This window comes from Apteryx mantelli, chromosome 20 (assembly GCF_036417845.1).
Source record: "Apteryx mantelli isolate bAptMan1 chromosome 20, bAptMan1.hap1, whole genome shotgun sequence".
Lineage (NCBI taxonomy): Eukaryota > Metazoa > Chordata > Aves > Apterygiformes > Apterygidae > Apteryx > Apteryx mantelli.
The window spans coordinates 9,312,103-9,337,898 of record NC_089997.1 but is presented as its reverse complement, the minus strand read 5'-3'; the positions used below and the strand labels follow the sequence as shown (position 1 = coordinate 9,337,898).

At 49.0% G+C, this 25,796-nt stretch overlaps 1 pseudogene; it reads right to left on the bottom strand.

The window, feature by feature from the left end:
- Positions 1–2,099: 2,099 nt before the first annotated feature.
- On the bottom strand, positions 2,100–5,548 carry LOC136993783 (olfactory receptor 6F1-like; annotated as a pseudogene).
- Between the last annotated feature and the right edge of the window lie 20,248 nt (positions 5,549–25,796).

Genomic DNA, 25,796 nt, shown 5'->3' with positions numbered 1-25,796 from the left:
ATCCAGCTGGTGCCGTCACTGGCCCGACAGGAGAAGGTGCCCAAGAGATGGGGGCTCCTGCGGGGCCGAAGGCGGCCCAGGCCGGGCTGGGCCTTCCCCAGCAGCTGCTCGCACACACCGGGCCACGGTGCCTCCGGCTGCCCCCGCACGCACAGCCGCTCGCTCTGCCCAGCCCGCGGCCCTCGGCCCTCGGCCCCGGCGCGGCAGCTCCCGGTGCTGCGGCTTGAGGCTCCGGGCGGCCCCGCGCCGGTAGACGCTGCCCCACGCGGCACCAGCCGCCTCTCGCCCCCTCCCTCCCCGCAGGGCCCGGGCGGCGCCGGCCCCGCCCCGCCTCTCGCCGCCCTCCTCTGCGCCAGTGCGCATTATCTGTGGGAAGTGGCACTTCCGGCCCCCTGGGGGCGGGGCCTGCATGTCCATGGCCACCGCCCCTGGTGCCGCCGGCGCCGCTCTCGAGGCCACGGAGAAGCAGCTGAGGCAGCGGCGGGTGTTGGTGGCTGCTGCGCAGGGAGCCCGGAGCGACGCTGCAGCCCGGCGTGTGCTCCTGTGCACGGAGCCTGCGGTAGCTGCTGCCGGCCGGGGCCGGGGCCGGGGCCGGGCCGGGGCCGGGGCGGAGGGCGGGGAGCGAGGGGGAGCGGCGCCGGGCTGGCCCTGGGCTGCGGGAGTTGTGCTGCAGGGGAGCGTCGGCGGGGAAACGGTGCTGCCGGGGCGCTGCTGCCACAGGGCCCCGCTCTGCCCCGGGGCCCGGGCGAGTCTGCACCAGGGGACGCACGCACACATGACGGGAGCCCTGGGAGGCCGCGGCCTTTTGTTCAGAAGTGGGCGAACAACCCAGGGGCCATCGCAGCCTTTGGCATTATCTTCCATGAGCGGGTGGCCCTGACATTTTGTCTCCATCAGGAGCCCAAGAAAGGGGCTGGAGGGGGGATCCCAGAGTGTCCCTCTGCCGGGAGAGCATAGAGAAGCGCTGGAGGCCGGCCCAGAGGAGCCACCTGACCATAGAGATGGGCTGTCCCCTCCAGGTGACCATAGAGACATTACATGGTATGTCACAGACTGTCCCTCTGCCGCAGAGACCATGGAGCCAGCGCTGGCGGAGCCAACCCCAGAAAATCCCCGAGACTCGTGACCCTCCTGAACTCCCCTTCTCACCGCGCTTTCCTTTCCACCCCTTCTTCATCCCACGCTACTTCCAGTGCTACCTCCAGGAGAGAAAAGTGATTTGTCCCAGTTTCCTGCACATGTTACGTTTCACAGCAAATACAGCCCTTCCCTATTTCTGGGGTTCGACCACAGGTGTGAAACACTGGTGCTGGCTGACGTTCAAGATCTTTTCACAATACAAAAAGCATTCCCAGCTTTTACATTTGTGGTGCTTTTCCATGCAGACTGGGCACCTCTCTCACAAAATCCTGGACAAAATCCATTTAAAGACTAACAGCCAGGGCCTTGTGCTGGCCCAGATCTACATGTCAGCTTGCAGCTAGGGCACCTTCTTCTTGTGCCCATGTTATCTGCAGTCTCGCAGCAGGCAGAAATGGCAATAATGCAGCTATGGAGATGTTTGTGCAAAGCCTGACAAAGCTAAAAAAAGTCTCTCAACTCAAATACCTTCCTGCCATCCTTAACATGAGAGTAATGTTTGTCGTGTAAAAGGAGGAAACAGGTCTTGAGATATTTGAGATAGTTATTTGGCTTAAATATCCCCCAGCCTTTTTTTACCCTTGGACATGATGAAGATGTTTTTAGTAATGTGTAGCAGATCCTCAGACAATGGAGTTTTGCTCAAAGCAACTGTCCTGTTTATGGACCACCAACAAAACAGTGGCCATTGCCCCTGCTATTTAGCTTGACTAAGTAGTGCTACTTTCTGTGGATGGTTTAGAAATGGAGGGTAGATCATATGGCACTGCCTGTCCCACCCCAGCCACTTTTATGATAAAGGTTGGCAGATGGAAAGTCTGATCAGAAAACAAAACAAACAAAACAAAACTCCCTTTGACTCTAGGGGATCACTGACCCAAACACTTATAAAATCTCTATATTTGTATTGCTTAAATCAATAGTGGGGAACTAGAAGGATGTGTGCCAAAGTTGGTCCTTCACTCTGCAACCCCAAAGCCTAAGCCTCTGTGCCCTTTGGGAACCACAAGGTGACGGAGAAGCAGGACCTTGACATCAAGACCAAGTGGCTGCAGCACCTCCAAGGCCTGCACTGTTAAAGGATGCTGGATCCAGTGGATTTTTAAATAAACGGATTCCTCCTTCCTGGTCCTCTGGAAGGGAGACTGCTGCGGTTCTCTGTTCCCTGGTCCTGCCAGCAGCGAGGCGGGGCATGTACTTCCAAGAGGCATACACACACTCTGTACGGACATGGTCAACCACCCAAAAATCAACTCCGGCAGGGGCACAGTACCTTTAGAGGCACCACGGAGACATGAGCAGCACTCATAAACATGAACGATACAAACGGCCTGGTCCTGTTCTTGCTCACCAGCTAATCAGACTCAGAGCTTGCAGGAGACCTCACAGGCACCCTCGCACGGGTGTCTCTGGTAGCTGGCTGCCTTGACGTCTGCAAGCCTTCCACACGTGCACTCACGCAGAACAGCGAGCACGCTCACCCAGAAAAGAGCTAGGAAAAGGATTTAATACAATGATAGGCTACACTGCAGAGAGCAGGTACACAGCCTGGCCAGACAAGTGTCCCTGCCAGCAACTTGCTTACACATGACTGGCCCCTTTTATTCCCTCTGCCTCCATTTTCCCATGTTTCTTCTTCCATGATGCAGCTTGATCCCTCCCTTTCTCCAGCTTTATCCCCTTTGAAATAAACAGTCCATCTCTGAGTACTTTTCTTTCATTGGTGCCAGTTTTACTGCCTATGTACTCAAGTTTAATATTTCTGGTCCTGTTAGCTAGGTAACCCCTGGCTCATATGTGCTTCTGATATCGTTACCTCAGTACTGCTGATGCCGCAAGAGTCTACTCCCCGGAGGATCCCCAATGTGCCAGTTATGTGTGACGCTTGTCCTTTTCTCATATAACTCTCCCTTAACCACCGCTGAAATCCAGCCATCGCTCACCGTGCTGTCTGGAACTTGGCAGGGTCTCATTCTGTTGCCTGCAGTGTCCAATGATTTCTCATAGCCACTAGTTTCTCATGCCCTGTTCAGTTATCTGAACCCCGAGGCAGAGCCTAGGCGTCTGCTTGCATCCCCTAACCCTGTGTTGCCGGTGGAGCTGTGGGCCTGGATGGGAAGACCCAGGGCCACCACATCCTTCACTGTGGTGCACAAGGACCCACCCAGAGCAAGATGACTGAGCTGCCCAAGAGTGCCCAGGTGCTCTGCTGGGCTGGGCTTTGGTCACCCAAAATGCCATAGCTTCCCTGGGGTCCCATGTGAGGAGATGGGCTGCAGAGATGAACTGGACCCAGTTTTCCTAAAAAGAGTTCACCCTTGTAGAATTCCCTTCGGAAATGGGACGCTCACACACAAAGTTTAAAAGAGCTGTTAGCAGTAATTCTGCTCCTCAGAGGCCCCAACAAAATGAAATGCTGATTAGAAACAACTGCAAAGGAGTAAAGCAATGGCAGTGCTTTCCCTTCCCCTGTGCTTTGTTTTTCCCTGTGGACTGCAAAATAAAAGGAGAAAAGGGATCTCTGTGTGCTGATTATTTCTCTAAAAGATGTTTCCTTTTATCACTTGTACATGCTTCTGCCCCTCACTTTGCCATGTAAAGATATGGATAGAGACAGAAGTGTAAAATAAGGGGGGAATATATAATTTCATTGATGGACAAGAAGAAAAAAGTGTGATAGAAGCATACATAGTTTATTTGAAAAAAATCTTGATGATGAAATAATCCTTCAGGAAAGAAAAGGAAGGTAGAAAATGCCTAATTCTCCAAGAAGAAATATGATGTTCTTTTTTTTTCCCTCAGGAGAATGCATCCTAGAGTCATCAGTGGAGATAAAGCAGGGCTTTAAACAGTGGACATGCTGACCGTATGTTACAAAACTATGAATTTTTAAAAAATCTCCCTCCAAAGTGAGTAATAAAACTATCGTCTGCAGGCTATCATTGACAAATCGATGAGGCTGTCTTCATCACACTAATGAAACTGAGAAGTGTATTATGGATTTGAATCCAATGAATCTGAACCCATTGTAGTGTCTGAGCTTAATTTTCATGCTTAGCATCTTCTGTTACTCAGGGAGAGAAGGTGTTTTGAGCTTTCCTCAACAGCCCGTGGACATTGTTCTCAGAGTTTTCAGCTAAATTTCCTGAGATGACTTATGAAAACTTCCTTGTGTCAGCATGCACTGGCAGTCTATGTCCTAGTCCTGTGTGTGTTCAGTATTTTATTAATATTTTTTTAGATGTTGTTTATAATAACCCCCTGCAACCAAGACACACAATTCACCTTCCTTCCTTTCACTACTACAATCCAACAAGAAAATAAATCTCCTGAGGCACCTGTATTTAATAGCTATATATATGTGTGTGTGTGTGATATAATATATGATGCATAATTAGAATTGCTGTCATGAAAAGCATCATGACCGGGGGAAAAGCCAAACCTTTGCATGGCCAAGGGCTTCCTCCAGGGCCAGCTTCACAGTCTTGTTTCTGAAACTGTAGATGAAGGGGTTAAAGAATGGGTACAGGACAGTGTTCAGCAAAGCTACAATTCTGTTGGTCTCCAAGGAAACCTCTTCTGAGGGCTGTGCATAGAGAACAATGCAGCATCCATAGACAATGGCTAAGGCAGTGAGATGGGAAGAACATGTAGCAAAAGCTTTCTTCCTCCCAGATGCTGCTGGCATGTGCAGAATACAGTGGAAGATGCGCACGTAGAACACCAGGATTAAACATAAGGAACCCAGCAATGCAAATGATATCAGAATGGAGTCTGCTTTCCAAAGCAGGCTGGTGTCAGAGCAGGACAGTTTGAATAAGGGGGAGTTGTCACAAAAAAAGTGGTAGATCTTGTTGGGGCCACAGAAGGTCAGCTTTGAGAGCAGGACCAGGCGGTAACTTGAGAGTGTGAAGCTTATGACCCAAGTAGCACCAACCAGGTGGGTGCAGAGCTGCTGCTTCATGATGGCAGCATAATGCAAAGGTTGGCAGATGGCAATGTAGCGGTCAAAGGACATGACAACAAGGAGAGCAAACTCTGTACAACCCAGGGCAAAATAGAAATAGTATTGGGCAAAGCAGCTGCTTAATGAGATTGTTCTCCTACCAGAGCTCAGAATCACCAACAGTTTGATGGTTGTGGAGGATGTGAACCAGATTTCCAGGAATGCCAGATTCCTAATGAAAAAGTACACGGGAGTTTGCAGGCAGTGATCCACACACACAAGGAAAATGATCGTTGTGTTCCCCGTCACTGTTGTCAGGTATATGAGTAGAAGGATCAGGGAGAGAAACAGCTGTAGTCTTTGATCAAGCCCTGAGAAACCCTCCAGGGTGAACTCAGCAACCACAGTTTCATTTCCTGCTCCCATGCCCAATTTCAGTACATCCTACTGAGACAGGAGCATGAAGAAGCAAGCGTGAGAATTTCACAGTCTCGACGGGAGGGTAGATCCTTCCTTCTTTGCTCCCTCGCTTGCTTCCTATGTAACACAGACAGAAATATTCCTCTCAGCCATTCATCACACCCTGATTTCTCTGCTTCACATTTCACTGAGAGGCCTCAGAGAGTTTACTGTCTTCTTTCTACCTTTTCCAGCCACTCACAAAGGATTCTTTCTCACAAGCACAGTACTGTAAAGAGGTTGTGAACTAGTTCATGCCATGCCTGGGAAATTCCCTGTTCACTTCGACCTATTGCAAACATCCATCACATCTGTGTTTCAAAAGCCAACCTAATCTCCCAGCAAAAGTGCTTACTAGTACCTGCAGATGCCAGTCCATCCATGTAGATAAGTATGTTGAAAGTTATTCCTTCTACTTTTCAGTCCTTGCCTTTTTTGACTTGGAACGTCTGTGAGGCTGTTGCTTTCAAAACAAGCCAGTACTGAGCATCTCTTCTGTAATCCCCTGCTTTCTTCCACAGCTTCTTCCTCTCTCTTTCTCCAGAAAAGGGGGGGGGGGGGGGGAAATAGGGAACAAGTATAGCTTGCCTTCTTTAATACTCTATTTAGTGAAATTCATGAGGGTTCCATTCAGTCCTTGGAAATGTCTGTGTCAGACAGTCTCATCTGACATCATTGTGCACTGAAATAGAGTTCTTGCCAAACCATTGCCAAATTCCATTGTTATTAAATGTCCGGACCTAAATGCCTTGCCTTCCCTTTAGGGGAGGGGAGGGAATTGTCTCATCTTAAAGAACTTAGAGGCTGTCCTTTTGATTATTTGAAAAAGGAAGGGTCTGGAATGAAGAAGATACTAAGTAGGGTGATATTTGAGATGCCTAAAAGTCAGGCACTTCAGTTTGAGCAAGTTAGCTTCCTCCCATCTTGTCAATGCAGAAAGAGGGAAGAGTGTCTGGAAGAGACTGGTAACACTTTCGCCTGCTGATTACAGTCCAGGAGGACCCAGCCTCTAGAGCTCTCTCTGTGCCTCCGTTGACTATACAGGGACCAAGGGAAAACAAGTGCACACTCCAGCTGCTCACAGGCAGCTCCAGTGAAGTTGATGAAACTCACTATTTCAGTCTCAAATCTCTTCGTTTATTTAGCTGCTATTTTCCTTTTTTAAACCAAAAAACACATCTAACAGAAGGAAGCCCAAGGAAAACATAGGCAATAAATACTGACATTTTTCCCTCCACCTTTGCATTTGGTTTTAGACGTACAAAGGAAAGGAGCAGAAGACTCCACAAATAGGATGCCTCAAAAATCCAACGGCGGGGGGCAGAAGATGATGGATTTCAAGCAGTGAAACAGAGGTTCTCCGCAGACTCTGTTGTCCCCCAGACCCTGTCTCAGAGTGTAATGGGTGGTTCTTATACAGGGAGTAAAATGGGAAGCTCAGTAGTGGGCAACACTTCATGTTTGCACTGGCATTTTAACTTGGGGCTCAGGTTAGTCCGAGATCCCAGATGCCCTGTCTTGCTCTCTGCCTCTAGTCTGGCATAAGGGAATCGCTGGACGGGGTTCATCTGGAAGATTTCCTGAAATTGAAACACTGCCTGTAACTGCAAAAGCTCAAGCCCAGTCACCTACAGCAACATCACTGCAGCCTCAGTGACTCAGAGGTGACAGTCCCAGCTTCCCATTTGCTGGGTAGGTTCCAACACTCAAAATGTTGTGTCTTCTTAGTCTGCTGGATGTCACCTAAAATCGTGCTTCTCCTGAATGTGCTTTCTTAGAGGAACCTGCAAAGCTGCTGAGAGCTTACAGCAAAGCAGCTTCTCTGCTCACCACAGAGGTAACCCTCTGGTGAACCCTTTTCTCAGGCTTCGCTTGGTGCACAGGATTTGCTGTATTCGGGCCCCACGTAGCCAAAAATGGAGCTACCATATGCAATAGTGACTATGGCGGTGTGAGATATGCAGGTGAAGAAGGCTTCTTATGGCTTTCCCAGAGGGTATTCTCAGGACAGTGCATCTAGTGCAGGCATAAGACACAGGGGTCAGTGTGAAGGAGCTCAGCAACATAGTGGAGAAGGGAACAAAGCTCATGTTTGAGGGTAGCTGGTGCCCATGCAGGTTGCTCTCCTCAAAGGGATGAGGCCACAGAAGAAAGAGTCTCTTTACTGGGGACACAGGGTACCTTGGAATATAAGATGGTGGAGCTGAGCAAGAATAGAGATGCCATCACCCAATGGATAAAGATGAGTGTGGAGTCCAACCAGGGCTTCATACAGATGGTACAGTGCGATGGGTTGCAAATGGCCCTGCAGCAATCGAAAGACATCACAACAAGCAGGTTGAACTCAGCTGTGCCCAGGAAGATGGAAAGGAAGGTCTGGAACTGGCAAGCAGCCATGGGATGGTCTTAATCTCCAAGATGAGGCTGACAAACCTTTTAGGGGCAAAGGGAACCAAATATCTGGGAAGGAGAAGCTGCTGGGGAAGAGATATGCTGGTGTGGAACAGATTGAGCCAAATGATGGCTATCATGACCATATTGCCCATGGCAGTGAGCAGATAAATCACCCCTGGCAGTGTGAAGAAGAGGATTTGCATTTGAGGAGTGACTGAAAAGGCCTTCAGGAAGAATTTGCTCGCTATGGTACGGTTGGGAGGATCCATTTCAGAACGCAGTCAGTTGAAGGTGTGACAGGAGTAACTAATGTCATGCGTGGTGAAATTTGTCTTGCTGCCTTCATCAACTTTCCCTTCCCTTTTCCTAGTCCTACTTTTCTTTCTTGAGGTGGGAGACCAGAACTGCACAAGGGATTCTCATTTTCTCTTTGTTTATATCCAATGCCATGAAATAAATGTTGATGCTTTTTGTATCGTGAAAAGATCTTGAATGTCAGCCAGCACCAGTGTTTCACACCTGTGGTCAAACCCCCAGAAGTATGTAGCATGTTCAGGAAACTCTCAGATTAGGACCACCAATGCAAAAACCCTAATGGGGTCTGCTTTGCTCATCGCCAGTTTTAATTGCATAGGCGAGTCTTGCACATTGTCCCCACTGAGGCCACTCATGGTTACTGAGCCTCCTTGGTGGGACGGAGTCCTGTGCAGAATGGGGAGGGGCAGTTTGCAGCATCTTAGTCTGGATGGTTTTGCTCATGGGGATCTGATCCGGTCCCGTAAACTCAGGGGGAATAAATTCCAGACAACATTCCTAATTGCCACAGCTGGTTTAACCCTGCTGCGACAGTAGTCCACGCGGTGAGCCCACCATCGATGACCGTGGCAGTCGGCCAGGTTAAACAACCGCACCTAGCACCCACTCTGTTAGGGAGGGGAAACGTTTTGGTTTTGCTGGTGCAGGGTGCAGAGAGTGTTGTGCAGCCTGGGACCCTGGGGCAGAGCCTCCATCCGACCGAGCTCCTCTCTAGTAAAATGAACTGCATCTGCCCCATCGTCCCACAGCCTTTACAGCCACTCTGACAACCCTTCACGGGGCTGCTGCCTGTAGCGTCCCTGTGTATCCTGCAGCTCCGATGCTTTAAAATCACCAGGAGTTGTGGTCTCTTCAAACTGGCTGCATTTGGTCCGGTGAGCTGCTGCTCTGCCACCGGCCAGGCAGCTGCCTCCCCCTCAGGCTCAGTGTCTGACTCCGAACTGGGGAGTTCATCGGGGTCCCAGATATTGCCATCCCAAATATTCATTCACCACTTCTAATTTTTCAGATATACTTCAGAAAGGAAACCGACGGGTCTTTTCCCAAGTATTCATAAATGCACTTCATAATATCAAATACAGCCTTTTGGATGAAAAGAAACAAAAAATGGGAAAGCTACATCTGTGATTACTACGGTATACTGAACCAGAGTTAATGTGAGTCTGTACTACTTTTAGAATGACAGTGTATGACACAAAAAAACATGCATTTCTGTTTTATGGTAACTTCTTTGTACAAGTAAAATTGGAAAGCATAAAAACAAGGACTCAGAAGCACCATCTTCTGCAGCTGAAATACAGGCTATCTGAGAAAGAAAACCCATAGAAGGTAATATCAAAAGTAATTCACAGGTGGTGGGAAATAAAAAGCAGAGTGAAATAAATTTTAATGTTTACAGGACGCTTTGTCTTTTCTTTTTCTTTTTTTTTTTTATACATTCTCCATGAATTCCATCCCTTATTTGATTTGGGCTTTCCTGTCCCATGTTTAACCAAAGCTATAAGATATCCCAGATCTCTTGTGAAATACACACAAATATGCAGCTTAGAGTATTTGGATTATAAGAGGTCATCTTTCAGAAAGGCTTCCTTGGAGGAGTTTCTTGAAGGTAACACTTCTGAGATCTGTCGAATACCAAGTTTTCTTAGAGTAAAAGCATAGTAGCTGCCCCTGTCTCCTGCTAATAAAGTCTTATGGGGGGGGGCGGGTACTACCAATAGATATAATTGGTGCGGACTCTCTTTTCTTCTAACATGGCAGTATCCTAGAAACTCTTTGCTCTTAATTAACCATCCAATTAACCCCCCAATCCAGTGAAATAAAGGGGCGGATGGGGGAGGGGAGGGCAGGGTCCTAATGTCTCCCTGCCAAAGGGCTCGCTACCTTGGGGATCTCTGCTGTAACCTGCAGACCACACACTGCCCCGGACCCTGAAACAGGACATCCAGGGCTGACTTCCAGGAGGAGGCCTCAGAGAGCAGTTTTGACATGGTGGGACTTTTTTCTCTGGCATAGTTAACAAGGAAAAGGTCTTGCCATGATGGAGCACTCAGAGGTCCTCTTTTGAGCAGCAGTGCCACAGTCATTACCTTTCAAAATGGGTAAATATGGAAAACTCCCAAAGACAAAGCATTTCTTCAGAAAATAATTGGCCTCTTGCAACCACTTCTCGCAGATGCGCATACTACAGTGAGTGATGTTTCAAGGGCTGAGAGCTTATTTTTCTGTGCTGAAAATGAAGTAAATCACAACATTGCTTTTGGACCCTGAGAATCATTGCCTGATGCTCAAGCGCTTTCCTGCAAATCAGCAGGAAATACATGAAGGGTCATAGCTGAGAATCAGCTTGCAAAACTGAAGTGGTTTTATGCAAATAACTCTGCAAGACCCCTCAGTATTATGGTCCTCACCTTCCCACATGCTCCTCTCTTCCCTAAGGGAGTCATTTCTAACATGACAGTTCAGGTGTCCCGCTCAGCTGAGCACTTTTTGTCACTAGGTTGTTGGAGGCCTGCAGCTTCTGAAATTCTTGCCAGGATCTCCAGCCAGGATGCTAACTCAACCCCCACGTTCAGCTGATCAGATACAAGGAACCTCTCCATGATCATCCAAGCCATGTGCCTGCTGCTGGTCTATGAGCTGCTAAGGCAGGAGTGACCTTGCATGCACATGCCCCAGCCATGAGCCGCTGCTAGCCTATCAGAGTTTGAGTCAGAAGTGACCTCCCAAGAGAAAACACAAGCCTTGTCCATCAGAGAAGCTGAAAGGCCATCAGCAGCCATGTGGGCTTGCTAGATGATTGTAAGGTCACCTCTACCTGAGCAGCTGATAGGTCAGCCTTTGGTTCATGCCTAAGGTAATTGTTTGTGAGATCACTCTGCCTGAGGACCTGATAGGCCACCAAGAGGCACAGAGCTAGGATGTTGATTGTAAGGTCATTCAGAACTGAGCTGCTGATAGGCCAGAAACAGTTACATGGCTTGGATGGTGACTGTGAGGTCACCTCTGTCTCAGCCTCTGATAGGCCAGCAGCAGGCCCATGGCTCAGGTGATGATTGTGAGGTCATTGCTGCATGAATACCTGACTGGATGGAAGCCAAGACCATGCTGAGGTCATTTCCATAAGGGCAGGTGAAAGAGCAGCAGCAGGCCCATTGGCTTGGTGGGTGATTATGAGGTCAGTTGTGTCTGATCAGCTGATAGACCACCAGGAAGCTGATGGCTGGGACATTTTTATGAGATTAGTTCTTTCTCAGAAGCTCATAGGAGAGTAGGAGGCCCATGACCATAAGGGTGAAAGTGAGATCCCTTCTGTCTCTGCAGGTGATGGACCAGGAGCAGGCACATGGATGGGAAAGTGGCTGTGAGGTAACTTCTATGGGTGAAGCTGACAGGTCAGCACTTGACTCCTGTCTGTGGTAAGGGGTTGTGAGGTCCTGTGTGCCTGAGAACCTGACAGGCCACTAACAGGCACAGGGCTCGGATGTGGGTTTTGTGGTCATTCCTGTCTCTGGTGAGTGCCACTTGCTCTGTACAGAAGGTGAGGAGTGGCATGGAGAGCCCTGGGCCGTGAGTGGTTTTGGGCCACTGGACTCTGTGCGAGACACGGAAATATATTTTTTAATGGTGCAGACTTGATAATACCAGAGATATTTAGAAAATGTCAATAAAAAATGAAAGAAGAGAGAAATTAAGAAAATGATCTAAAGCGGAGAAATGTTTTGTTACACTTTCCAGCTTTTAAATATTTGTGTTCGTATTGTCCTTCTTTGCTTTGTTGTCTTTTTTCTTAATATACTGGTCTTTGCCACTGGATGCTTGTGGTGAGACGCCTGAGCTCTGCCCGAAAAGGTGAAGAACCGTTTTCAAGATTTAAAGAAAAAAGGGGAGCATCTTTTCCTCAGCTGAAGTGGTAGAATATTTTTAATAAAATGTCAACATTTTCCCATGAAAAAATAATGGAAAATTTCAGGAAGGGTATGATTCTCAGGAGAAGAAATATTGACCTGCCCCTGGCTTCACATTAGCACTGCTCTGTCTATTATGCTGTGGATGTAATCTCACTAATCTTTCACGTATTTTCACCTGTCCTCATTAAAGTGATCATTTATAAAGTTTCCTTTATATCAGACTATCTGGACTATCTGGAAAACTTTCTGTAATTTTCCAGTCTTCCTCCTCCCCTTGCTCTTTATCCATCCGATACCTCTCAACTCTCCAGTTGCTGCTCTGAGCTTCAGGGAGTCTGAAGCTTGCCTCGTCTTTCAGGAGTCTGATGGTCTCCTTAGACAACTCCTTAGTTGTGTTTCTGTCTATCCATTCCTATCTATCAGTCAGAAACAGTTCAAGGAAGGTTATTCCTTGTGGAAAGTGGCCCTCACTGGAGGCAGCTTGGATTTAACATACAGTTGAGGAGTGTATTTGACTTTTTATTAAACTGTATCATATTCTATTTTTGCTTGTTTGCAGTTAAGAAAAATCCTCCTGCGTCTGCAGCTAGTTGTCCAAGGAAAACAGGTGGGAATTGGTGTGTAGGAGCTGTAACATTCAGCTACAGACTTGAGTGGAAAAAGGTTAGGTTTTAACAGGAGTGACCTAAGTCCCCAGTGGCTGATGAGAGAAATGGCAGGGTTGGAGAGGTTCGGAGGAAGGTTGTCCATACAGGTTTCATATTGAAAATACTGCTTTTCCTGTATGTCCAGACTTCATTATGGTAGAGACCCTCTGGGTCAGTATGAATTGGAGAGTGTGGATATCACTTATTCTGTAAGCTGAAAAATAAAGGAAACTTAAAAAGGAGAAATCCTTTCTTTTTCAGGTGCTCACTGAAATCTTGCTCTTGTAAATACACTCCTGAATCCTCTCCAATTAGTCACACAAGAATTGAAGAACTGAAGAAAATTATGAAGAGTGACATGCCTTGTTCGGGCTTTCTGCATTTTAATGGTGCCTCTGGTGTATTTGGTGCTGAGGCCATGAACCTCAGATACTGAGAGGAGATTGAACAAACTACTCAAGAAGTTAAGATCAGAAGTAAATCCCAAAGTTTCTTGGCGTGTTAATGGGTCCCACTGTGGGTCATTACCAAAGAAGGCTCCCCAGGGGCTGATGAGAGCAGAAAGTTGGAGGCACTGACTGCAGGTAGGCAAAGGGATCGTGCAGGTGGCTCTGATGCCAAGTAAACCTGGATGAGTTTTATCAAGCAGAATGGCCAGGCACTGACACCCAGCCCCTGGGTAGGGTGATCCTTTCTCTCACACTTTGCTCAGGGCTCTTCCTGGGGTCAATGTGCGGGTGGGGGTGTGCAATGCCAAGTGCAGGACAATGATACAGCACCTCCTGAGTCCCCAGGGACAAGAAGGCAGCGAGGACACAGTGCTTTAAGGAAACATCTTCTTGAGGGCCTCAGTGGCAGGGATAACAGTCATAGTCAGGAGGACAAAGAACTCATTTTTGTTGGCATCTTTCAGCCTTGGCAATGCCCATGACTGTCTCCACCACAGGCTGTCCTACGCTGTCCCACACCTGTGTGTGTTTCCCTGCAGACTGCAGACACCCAACATGCTTCCCCACCTTGCTCTCACCCTTGGATCTCCCTACCCCCACTCATGTCTCTCTGCCCCCACTTGGTTTTCCTCGAAACACAAAGCCAGGGGATGATCACAGACTCCCTCTGGGTGACCTGTAGCACCACAGCTCTACCCTTCAAGTGACATTCCCTTTTCCTAATGTTACATCTGAACCCCACAAGCTGCTGTTTGTGGCTGTTTTCCCTTCTCATGCTGCTTCCCACTACCAAGAAAAGCTCCATTATCTCTGAAACCACCCTTCAAGCACTCACAGGCTCCTACTCTCCTGTCCTTCACCTCCACTTCAGCAGGCTAAAGAAGCCCAGGTCCCCCAACCTCTCCTCATGGGCACAGTTATTCCTCCCTACTCACAGGACTTGACACTTCTCTTGTAAATCTTCATGAGGTGTCTGTTGTCCAAATCACCCAAGTTTCTCAAGGGCCTTCAGGACTGAAGTTCCTCTGTGTCAAAAAAAAAAGGAAAAAACACAAACCACAAACCAGCACCCATGGGGAAAGCTATCTTGAGGGCCCTCTGCCAAACTCACTTCTAGTTACCAACCTCTTCTTTGGAGGACCCAAACTGGATGCAGCATTCTAGATGTGGTCTAATGAATACTGACTAGAAGGGGATCATCGTTTCCCTCCACCTCCTGGCTGTGCTCCTGGTCATACAGCCCACAGTGCTTTTTGGCCTTCTTTGCTGCCAGGGAATGATTCTGGCTCATATTTTGCCTCCTGTACACCAGGACCCTCAGGTCCTTTTCCACAGAGCCGCTCCCCAGGCACTCAGGCCCCAGCTTGTAACACTGTGGGATGTTGGTCTAGCCCAGGTGCAAGACCTGGCGTTTCTGCTCGCTGAATTTAGTGAAGTTTCTGAAGCTTATTCCTCCTGCCTGTCTAGGTCCCTCTGAATGGCAGCCCTCAAGCAGATGCCTGGTCTCCCCCTTTCAGCATGGCGAGTGTTGCCTCCTCTGTGTCACTAATAAAGATGATAAACAGGACTGGTTCCTGGAGAGATCAGTGGTGCTCCACTGCTCTCTTGGCTCCAGGAAGAGCACTACCCATTCGCCACTGCCCTCTGAGCCTCATCATCCAAGCAGCTTTCTACCCATTCGGTTGTCTATCCCTCTAGACAGTAATGTTCTAACTTGCATACAAGAATATTGTGGGAAACAGTGTCAAACACCTTGCTAAAGTCCAGATAAAAGTCATTTACTCTTCTCCAGCCACAGATACAGTTATTTAATCATAGAAGGCAATCAGGATGGTGAGGCACAGTTTACCCTGGGTAAATCCATGCTGACTGTTCCCTATCACCTTCTTCTCCTTCATGTGCCCAGAAATGTGATCTGAGAGGATTTTCTCCATGACATGCTCCTCACCAAAGAGAGCCTGAACTGCCTGCAGCTTCCCAGGTAGTGCTGTTGGCCTTTCTTGAAGATGGATGTAACTTTTGCCTTTCTCAAGTTATTGGGACCTCGCCCAGTCTCCACAACCTTTCCAAGATGATAGCGAGTGTGTCACGCTGTGAAGGTTTGATAGTAACGACTGAGACAGTAATGTATTAAAAAAACTATGTTGACTTCCTCATGCAAGCTCTTAGATTAGTAACATCCATTAAAATAATGCGATTACTAATTTAGAAAGGATAGCCCGAAAAAGGATAGCCCGAAATCATCGATTATTGATTCAGAAAGGATAACGCGAAATCATCGATTACTGATTTAGAAAGGATAGCCCGAAATAATGTGATTACTGATTTAGAAAGGATAACCCAAAACTGTCAGTTACTGCGCTAATGATTGGAAACACTGCTTATCCCTACTTGAAAGCTTTCTTGTTCACTCTCTTAGTGAGAAGGCTCTCAACCTCAAGGAGTTACCTTAACCCAGCGTCCAAGGAAAAGGGGAGGGGGGGAAGTACGGTCCAGCCGGAGAAGATGGTCAGGTCACGTTCCCGTCCCTGCTCAAACTCTCTTAGCTGCCAAGTCTCTTTTTATACAGCTGGGACTCTGGGCAAACACTGCTCTTGCTGACCTCTGTGAGTTTCATAACAACAGGACTGTTTGTCTGCTCGGAAGGACCCTGCTAGCGAGGCAAGACCACAACACCTCCGTATTGCTTCTCCCCTCCCTGCGGGTCCATGCAGATTCCCTGGCCTTGTGAGATGGCAGAGTTCTTTAGCCGTTAGCTCTTCTAGTCTGCAGCCTTGAGCATATCACTTGGCAGACTTTTTCAGTCCTGTTAGCTCTTCACTCACTCGACAGAGTGGCCTTGCTATGACAGCAGTCAGCTCTCACAGCAGCCTCATATGCAGCCCATCCAACCCCATTAACTTGCATAGTTTGAGTTCTCGCTAACGTCATCGACTGCTGGTTGTTTTTCTCCTCAGGAGTCCTGACTCCAGGCACAACAGCCTGGGAGACCTTGTTTTTTAAAATGGAAGCTAACCATGCATTGATTTCTTCAGACCTATCTGCATCTGCTGTTACTAGATTCCCTGCCCCATTCAGCAGTGAGCCCACCTTCTCCTTTTTATTCTTACTGAAGCAGTAGCAGTTCATCCTCATGCCCTTGACATCCCCTGCAAGTGTCAGTCCTAGGGGAGCTTTGTCTTCCCTGACACCATCTCTGCTTCACTGGACTATTTCTAAATTCCTCCTTTGCAGCCTCTCCCTCCTTCCCATTCCCATTCACTGCCTTATTGCCCTGGAGTTCAGGCACGAGCTCCCCATTTAGCCAAGCTGGTCCCCTGACATGTCTGCTAGCTTTACTGAGTATTGGGATGGACCATTCTTGTGCTTGGTGGATGCTGTCCTTAAAGACCTGCCATCTTTCCTGGGCTCCTCTGCCCTTCAGAGCTGCCCCCCATGGGATTCCCCACCAGGCCCCTGAAGAGGCCAAAGTCTGCTCCTCTGAAGTCCATGGTCTGTACTCTGCTGCTGTCCTTCCTCAATCCCTTCAGGATCTGGGACTACACTATTGGTCACTGTAGGCAAGGCTGACACTGACTATCCCATCCCTGATCAGTTCCTCCTTGTTTGCAATTTCCACATCCAGGAAAGCATCACCATTATTGAGCAGTCTTAGCTGTGCTAAGAAGTTGTTCCTGACACCCTGCAGAAACCACTGGTCTCCTTGCACTCTGTTGTTTTCCCTTCCAGTGAATGTTAGGGCCATTAAGGTCTCCCCATAAGGACCAGGGCCCGTGACCCACAGACTTCCTCAGGTTGCTTAAAGGAGATTGCATCCACCTCCTCATCCTGATCATGTGGTCTGTAACTCCAGTCACAATGTTGCCCTTCTTCTCATGCTCACCCACAAGGTCTCATCCAGCCCCTTTTTCATCCCAGAGAAGAGCTCCGTACATCTGAGCTGCCCCTTCACACAAAGGGCATCCTCCCTCCTCAGCTCCTGTGATCGTCTCTCCTGAAGAGCTTGTACCCTGCCAACACAGCCTTCTAGCTAGGTGAGTGATCCCACCACATCTCAGTTGTTCCAACCATGTGGCAGTCCTGTGACAGCTTGTGCATCTCCATCTGCTCCTGTCTGTGCCCCAAGCTGCATGCATTTGCACACATTTGTGCTGCAGAACCTCAGCTGTGGCACAGAGCGCAGACTGATCATGGTGAACCATGTTACCAAGAGTCAAGGACACCGTACATGCAATGGCCCCACTGCAGAACAGAGATGTGCTGGCATAGATAGGAGGTGGCAATGCAATGGTGAAAGGAGGTTCCCACTGAGAGAGCAAACCCTGCAGTATCTGAGGCCAGGGGGAAACAGTTCAGGCAGCAAAGCCCTCTCCTGCCGTTTCTGCACAGCCCAGCTCTGACTTCGTAGCACCTTGGGGCCTGTGACAGAGGTGAAATGATCTCCAGGAAGGACAAGGTGCCACTGAAGAAGTCCCTGGGCCTGGACAGACTGTGATGCAGCCCTCCTGTGGAGATCATTAGCACAGTCCCTGTTCATATCATCTGGGAGTGAGAAAAGGTTTAGGAGGAAGAGAGTTAGAAGGGTTTGAGAGTGCAGGGACATAAGTGGAGACCTTGGTGTGATGTGCCTCCCATTTATGCAGCTGCTTGGATACAGATGGGATGGTCTTTGCCTAAAGGCAGTGGTGGGATGCAGTTGTTTGGGCTCAGGTAGGAAACTTGAGAGGTCCTGAGCTGTTTGCCCAGCAACCACTGTAAAAGGGCATGTTTTTCCTGTAGGTCCCATGCTGTATTTGCTGGAAATGTGTGCTTGTGCTGGACACCCCAGGCATCTGACACGGTCCTGCTGGTCTATTTTTATGTCATTAAATCAAGGCTCTGCACTGAATTACATTAAATGTTTGATTAAGAGATGTGCATGAGTCTCAGCTTCCTAGTGAGTGGAGCTCTAGGAGCAGTAGTAGGCATCCAGTGTCATTTCAGATGGCCAAGAAAATTCCCACCAGGCCCAACCTCATGCTCTAGAAGGATGCAGGTCTCCTAGTTGCTCCATCAGAGCAAGCATACACTGGCACATGCCTTGCACCACCTCTGTCTCTTCAAATGTCACCAAGGGTTTGTGTGTGAGCAACTGACTCCCATCCTCCATCTCCACTGATTACAATGGGAGCTTAGACAAGGCACTCGCATGCCCACATCTCTGTTGTGTACACTTCAGCTTTGGCAAGGGGAATCCCACCTCCTGACTGTTTGTGGCATTCACGGGAGGGATCTGAATCCCACTCCAGCCCAGGGATTTCTAACCTGGCATAAGATGTCCAGATTGACTCATCTGAATCAATACCTGAACCATGGGTAAATGACCTCCTTTCTTGTCCCTGTCTAGGTGTCCTGCCTAGTAAAGAGATGGGAATAGGGGCTTCCAGAGTGGGACACTTCCACCTCTAACAGATAACCACCTTCCGACGACACAAATTGCAATTGCTAGAATCAGTCTCTCTTCAGTCTTTAGAGAGACATCATAGATGATTATTTTAGTCTACCTCAGTGAAAATTTCCCAAGAGGAGGGAGTTCAAAGGAAAAATGAAGTCACACCTTCAGCTGCGCCACTCTTCCAGACTGGGACTAGGCACCTGGGATGAAGGGGGCTCATGGCAACCTGGCAGCACTGCCAGGAGCATCTCCACTGCAAAAAGCAGCAGGGCTCCAGGCACTGCCTGCTCTTGCTGACATGAGATGAGACAAGACAGAGAGAAGCAAAAGGCAGTGTGGAGTGGGAGGAGAGAGGAGAGCTCACGGAGGGACAAATCTTCACAGACCCTGACACAATAAGTCTCTGGCTGTAGAGCAATACTACTGGAGTTCCTGGAGGGGTCTTCTAAACCCATCCCATCCCATGACTGCTTGGTTCTTTAGGATGTCTCTGCTGTCTTCTTGAGTGCAGAGGAGGAGGAGGTGCTTCTAAAGCAGGGAATCCCAGCCACACCATCACAGGGACAGGGCATCCTGCTGCCTTCTCCCTGAGATGCTGCAGGGGTGTGAAGCCAGAGAGTGCACCCAGGTCTGCCCAGGGCTGTAGTTCAGAGCAGTGTCCCTGTGCCCCAGGGTGCTGTGTGCCTGGGATAGTGTCTCTGCTGCCTGTGAGGGTCAGCACTCAGCCTGCCTGGGGAACTCCCCACAGTGCTGAGAGGAGATGTTCCTGGTGAGAGGATGGACCCCTGGCAGGGCAGGTTCATTCTCCTGTTGAGAGGGTTCTGCATGGATCAGGGCTGCTCACAACTCTAGCTCATGCACAGGACATTTCAGAGGGAACTTTTCAAGAGGAAGGTGAAGGCAGGGATTTCCTGAAAGAGAAGCCAATTTCCTGAGATGGCGCTTTAACTTTCCTACCACCTGGCAAGGGGAAAATGGAGATGGAGCTGTCAGCTTTGAACAAAGGACTGAAACCCCTTAACAGTTTCAATGAGCACTCAATGGGTCTGCTAGAAACTTCTGAAAGTCCCTGCACCCATCCCTTAGTCTGTAGACAGCGCCAGCTTCCCCTTTGCTGGCCTCAGCAGCGTTTATCTGCCCTGCTCCTTAGCACCTATCATCATGGGGATGCCCCCGGACAGTGCAGATGTCCTGCTGCTGGGAGGTTTCTTTAGGGCAGAAATGAGCCCACTGGGGAAGGTGTGGGCATTGCAGGGCCTGACCATGACTTGCCCAAACACATCCTCCCATGATGTTTCTAGAAGCAGTTCCCTCTCATTCACTGCCCAGCTCTGATGCCTGGAGCTGTCCCTGCTGGGAGCTGTTTCTCTGTCCCAGTGTCTTTTCCTGGTTTGTGCTTCCAGATCTCCTCCCACCCTCTGTGCGCTCAGTTCTGCCCTAAAGAAAGCTCCCACAGGCAGGGCACTGTCCAGGGGCATCTCTGTGCTTGCAGGTCCTAAGGAGCAGGTCAGACAAACCCTCATGAGGCCAGAGAAGGTGATGCTGATGCTGTCTGTAGGCTGAAGTGGGGATGAAGGGACATGCTGTGGTTTCTTTCAGACTTTTTGATCTCTCAAAATGATGGGAGTGCTCAGCTGCAGTTAAGACACCGACCCTGTGTGTCCTGCGTGGTGTGGTCTTCAAGGCAGTGAGAAGCACCAATCCCTTTCAAACCTGTGAGGCTCCTGGCAATGCATTTCATCAGGTTGGGTAATCAGCTGACTCTCCTTTAAGGAAAGTCCACCTTTGGACCCTTGACTGTTTCTCTGGGGTGATCTGCCGACTTGGAAGCTGCTCTCCAGCAGAACACAGCTTCCCTGTAGCATTTCTGTGATATGTCAGCGTCTGGTCATGTGAGTGGTCAGATACCCTGGCACACTCCACTCTCTCCATCTCTGGGCTGAGAGAAAAGAATTTGGAAATCTCCACTGTGGAACTGAACTCCTCCACTCTCAGCTCAGTCCACTTTCTTTCTCAGAGGAACTTGTGAGTGTGATTGTCCTTTAGCTGAGGGAGGTGCAAGTGCAGCACAGTGAGGGGAAAAACTTATTGACAGACCAGATCCTGTGACTCTGTACAAAGTCACAGCGAGCTCTTTATTTCCTCTTGGCATGCACAAGTGCTCATGCTGAGAGCAATGGAAATGCCAAAGATTTCTACCCCATCAGAGAATGCTCCCATGGTAAGATAGAGGCACCTAAAAACTAAATAAATATGTAAACTGACTCCTCCACTGAAGATCATTTTCTGTGGAAAATGGGTTTCAAAATGTTGAGCAGCCCTTTTCACATAAGGAGTGGATGCAATCTGCTGCAGGATGTGCGCATCAGAGCTAGTCACTTCCCATTCCCACTGCAGTGCCTGGAGGAAGGGTGCGGATGGTAAGTTGACATGAGGACAGAGTCTATCTCATTGGAACAGAGATGTCCAGAAAGTGTGAGGTCACCCCCTGCCTTCACTTGGCTGCTTCTCTCCCTTGCTAGAGTGGGCGATGGTGTGACTGGTTCAGCTACAGACACCTCTGTTCAAGAGGGCAAGGCTGGGGGAGATGAAGCCCTCACAAGGCTCTTCTCTTTCCGAGACAGCTGGCATGAGTGCTGTATTCACCTCTCATTATGGCAAATAGAGAATAGTCCCACTGGGTCACTGGACCAAGTTCCCTCTGCCGAGCTCACGGCACCGATCCCAAGGTATCCCACCGAATATCTGGGACTGTTTGACACCTCCATTTACACCCCCGGCAGAGCAGAATGGGCTCTTCTGGAGACCACAGCAGGGTCCCCTGCTCAGCGTGGCACACACAGCCAGCATGAACAGAGCTCAAGCAAGGATTCTGAAAGAAGGTGAAGGACAGAGGAAATGTGTGTTGGGGGGGGGGGTACTATGAGAAATGGAAGGGTTTGGCTCAGAGAAGTCTGCTCTAACTTGGCACTGTCTTTTCCTCCTCAGACAGACCCACAAGCCCAGGGGGAGCAAATGTTCAACAGCAGCTCCCCAAACAAGTTCCTTCTCCTGGCATTTGCAGACACATAGGAGATGCAGCTCTTGCACTTCTCGCTGTTTCTGAACATCTACCTGGCTGCCCTCCTGGGCAATGGCCTCATCATCACAGCCACAGCCTGTGACCGCCGCCTCCACACCCCCGTGTACTTCTTCCTCCTCAAACTCTCCCTCCTTGACCTTGGCTCCATCTCCACCACTGTCCCCAAATCCATGGCCAATTCCCTCTGGAACACCAGGGCCATTTCCTACTCCGGATGTGCTGCCCAGGTCTTTTTTCTTGGCTTTTTCATTTCAGCTGAGTATTATCTTCTCACTGTCATGGCCTATGACCGCTACATTGCCATCTGCAGACCACTGCACTATGGGACCCTCATGGGGAGCAGAGCTTGTGTCAAAATGGCAGCAGCTGCCTGGGGCACTACTTTTCTCTATGCCGGCCTGCACACTGCTAATATCTTTTCACTACCACTCTGCCAAGGCAATGTTATGGATCAGTTCTTCTGTGAAATTCCGCAGATCCTCAGGCTCTCCTGCTCAGACTCCTACCTCAGGGACACTGGGGTTATTGTTGTTAGTGTTTGTTTAGCTTTTGGGTGTTTTGTTTTCATTGTGCTGTCCTATGTGCAGATCTTCACAGCTGTGCTGAGGATCCCCTCTGAGCAGGGCAGGCACAAAGCCTTTTCCACGTGCCTCCCTCACCTGGCTGTAGTCTCCCTGTTTGTCAGCACTGCAGGGTTTGCCTACCTGCAGCCCCCCTCCCTCTCCTCCCCAGTTGCGGATCTGGTGGTGGCTGTCCTGTACGTGGTAGTGCCTCCAGCATTGAACCCCCTCATCTACAGCATGAGGAACAAGGAGCTCAAGGAGGCACTGAAGAAACTGATTCAGTTGCTAATATTTTAGCAGCAAGAAGCTGCCCGTCTCTAGTCACAAGCAATATGCAGTCTATCTCGGGCAACTCGTGTGCTTTGGGCGTTCTATCTGTGACACTCATGTTTGCACACAACTGCTGGAATTCATCTCCAGAGGCACAAAGTCCATCTGTCTGACCCAGAGGCCTTCTGTTCATCTGTCTACCACGGCATCAGAGCTGGCCTCCCAAGTAGCATCTCTGTAATAAAAGGGGATTTCCTCAGGACAGTGCCTGAAGGCTGGGCTCTTCTTCCAATGCAGGAGCCAAGAATGTGCTCAGGGAGCTACACCCAAAAAGGCCTTTTGCTGCACATGAGTTCTCCATGGGCTAAGGGGGACGCGCTCATAGGGTGATGTGTTAGGAAATGAGGGCAGGATTCTGCCCTCACTTGTGGGTGCCGAGTACCCCTGGAGAGGGTGAGTGGTATCTGCCGGGGACTGTCTCACTTATTACGGGGCTGGTGACAGATGCCCGTCCTTTTGGAAGGGAATATGGAGTCACCAGGGGAGCACAGGGCATCCCCAGGGTCAGCGTGTGCCTGGGATGGGCAGTGAGTGGAGACTCACAGAAGCAAGTGCAGGCACCCAAAGCACAGGGCTAAACCAAAGAATGCACTGAGTGAGAGCTCTGCAAGCTCAGCAGAGCCAGCAGGGACTCAGCAGGCCCAGGGAAGGGACACTCCAGAGCGGTTCTTGTCATCTACCTACAAACCACGGGCTGGGTGCAAGGACACACCTGAACCCCTCCTGAGCCATTTGAAATACCGTGTTTGCTTTGAGCATCTTCCACAGCCACAGACCCTGGGGAGGGGGGTGTCGGGTGCAATGCTGCTGGGCCAGCTGGCTCTGCCATGGCCAGCGCAGAGTCACCCCATGGCCCCACAGCCTGCTCGTGCTGCAGAGAAGCACTGACAGCCCGGGGCCCTGCGGGGAACCGGGGAGGGGTGAAGGAACAGCTGGCCAGGCCAGCACAGGCACATTCACCTGGGGAAAGGCTCTCTGGGAAGCAGGGAGCCCCGAGCAGGGCTGTTCACCCTGCCCTGAAACCCCCCACTCTCCCTGTCCCCCTGTGCCCTGTCCCAGCCCTGTTGCTGGCCAGCTGCCCTGGGCTGGGGCAGCTCCAGCCCCCCCAGGAGGGGGAAGGGGCATGGGGGGAGCAGTCCAGGGAGCTGGGGGGAGGTCAGCATCCCACTCTCTGGCTGGGAATGGAGCCCCAGCTTAGGCATAGGTGGGGATCATTAACAGGATGAGCACAGGATGTAACATCAATCACAATACTGTGGCGTTTGCTGACCAACCTTTAGAGATATCATATCCATGACATTCAGCAAGGCTGGTTTCCACTTTTGCTAATCAAATCCATTAACTATTATTATAGATCATCATTCCTTCTCTTTCTTCTAAGCGTTTTCCAATTTCAGACAGATGCTTGATGTTCTGTTTGAGAAAATTGTCTAGTTGATGGAAGGTTACTCCAGGTGTTCCTGATGCTTTAAACAGTGCAAAAATAAGACATCATTTCTTCAGTCATATGAGAAGTAGGTCTGCTTCGTGATTTGGGCAAAAACATATGTCACATTACAATGGCAACTGCTGCCTTACTGTTATGGACAATTAGGCTCGCTGACCACCATAACAGGGTCCAGCCCCAGGCTCCTGCTGAGGCAGAAGTTCGAAGTCAGATCGGAGCGAAATAAAATTTAATGACACACATGCGGTAATTACAGCTCGAGCTGGGTGCCTCCGAAGAGGGACCCCGTTTGAACAAATCCCTGGGTAATTATACCCTTCCAGTCTAGTATCCACCCCACAGTTCTGAACCAATCATAATATTAGAGTTTGGGGTCTTACAGCTTCCGGTTGGTCCTTTCAGGAGTTTCCAGGTGTGTTCTTTACTTCTTATTGCACTTCTGCATAGGTGTCGATGGCTCTTTTACTCCCTTATCTTGTCCCTCAGAACCAGTCTTGTGGTTCCTTTGTTTCTTCCTTCAGTGTCCTAGGTTAAAGTCCATCTCCCTGCTGGTGCTCATTAATGTTAAACTGCTTGTTTCTCTCTACAGTCCCCCCTCCCCCTGCCCTTATCTCTCCAGCTTGAACCAGCTCTGGGGCCTTTTAAAAGTTCAACATATCTAGGAGAAAGTTCACAGCTTGCAGCCTCAGCCTTCAGCAAATTTAGCTACTAATGCTAAGCAAGTTATGCTAAGCAAATAATTCTAGTCAGCTTCAGTCCAATATTCTCTAACAGTCCTCCCTTTGTTTTTATTAAGCATCCCTGCTAACATGTTAAGCAGAGTTCTCGAAGCCTTTTGAGGCGTACTGTCACTTTCCATAATTTTATGTACAATATGGTTGTAGGTAATAGGCATAACACGGTTAAACTTCACACAACTACTACTGGGTGCAACATGTGATTATAGATGCCTGTTGTGGTTGGTGACCATCCCAGAAGAGTCTCCCAGCAATGATATTCTCCATCCTTCTTCACTCTTTCCAAGATGTGCTGTATCTCTTCTGTATCATGATGAATGGTGATTAGAGGTTTTTGTCCATTGTTTCGGATGCATTTTAGCAGTTGACACAGGTCATCATGTTGTAGTAGTTTCTTCACCAATGTAAGATTCATTCCGATGGGGGTAGGCAATAAATCTTGACTTAAGGTATAATTAGACTGTAATAATTGATAAGGCACAACAGGAGCTGAATAATTAAAGTCACATCCCATAATTCTAGTAAAATTACAGACACAAATATTTGAGTGATTATTTGTGTCTACAGTAATGTTATCTACGAATATAAGATCACAGAGGGTTCTCATACAAACACATCCTTTTCCAATATATAGGAGTACAGTTTCAGGGGTTTCATCAGGATGTATTTCAAAATAACAAACATTTTGTTCAGTATCAAGACAAATGTCTTGGGCTTTGATGGTATTACTCGCGCAAATAAATCCTTGTTGTTCCCGTACAACACATGTGTTAACATCAACAGTTTGCCATTTTTTTCTGCTGCATTGGGCCCACATTCTATGTTCTAGTGGATTCAGTATAGCTCCATTATGATTTAATCCCAGCACAATGATTGGGTATATGGTGTATACCGAAGCATTGTGTATTGTTAAGACAAAAGCTATAGCCTTGTTGTTGATGG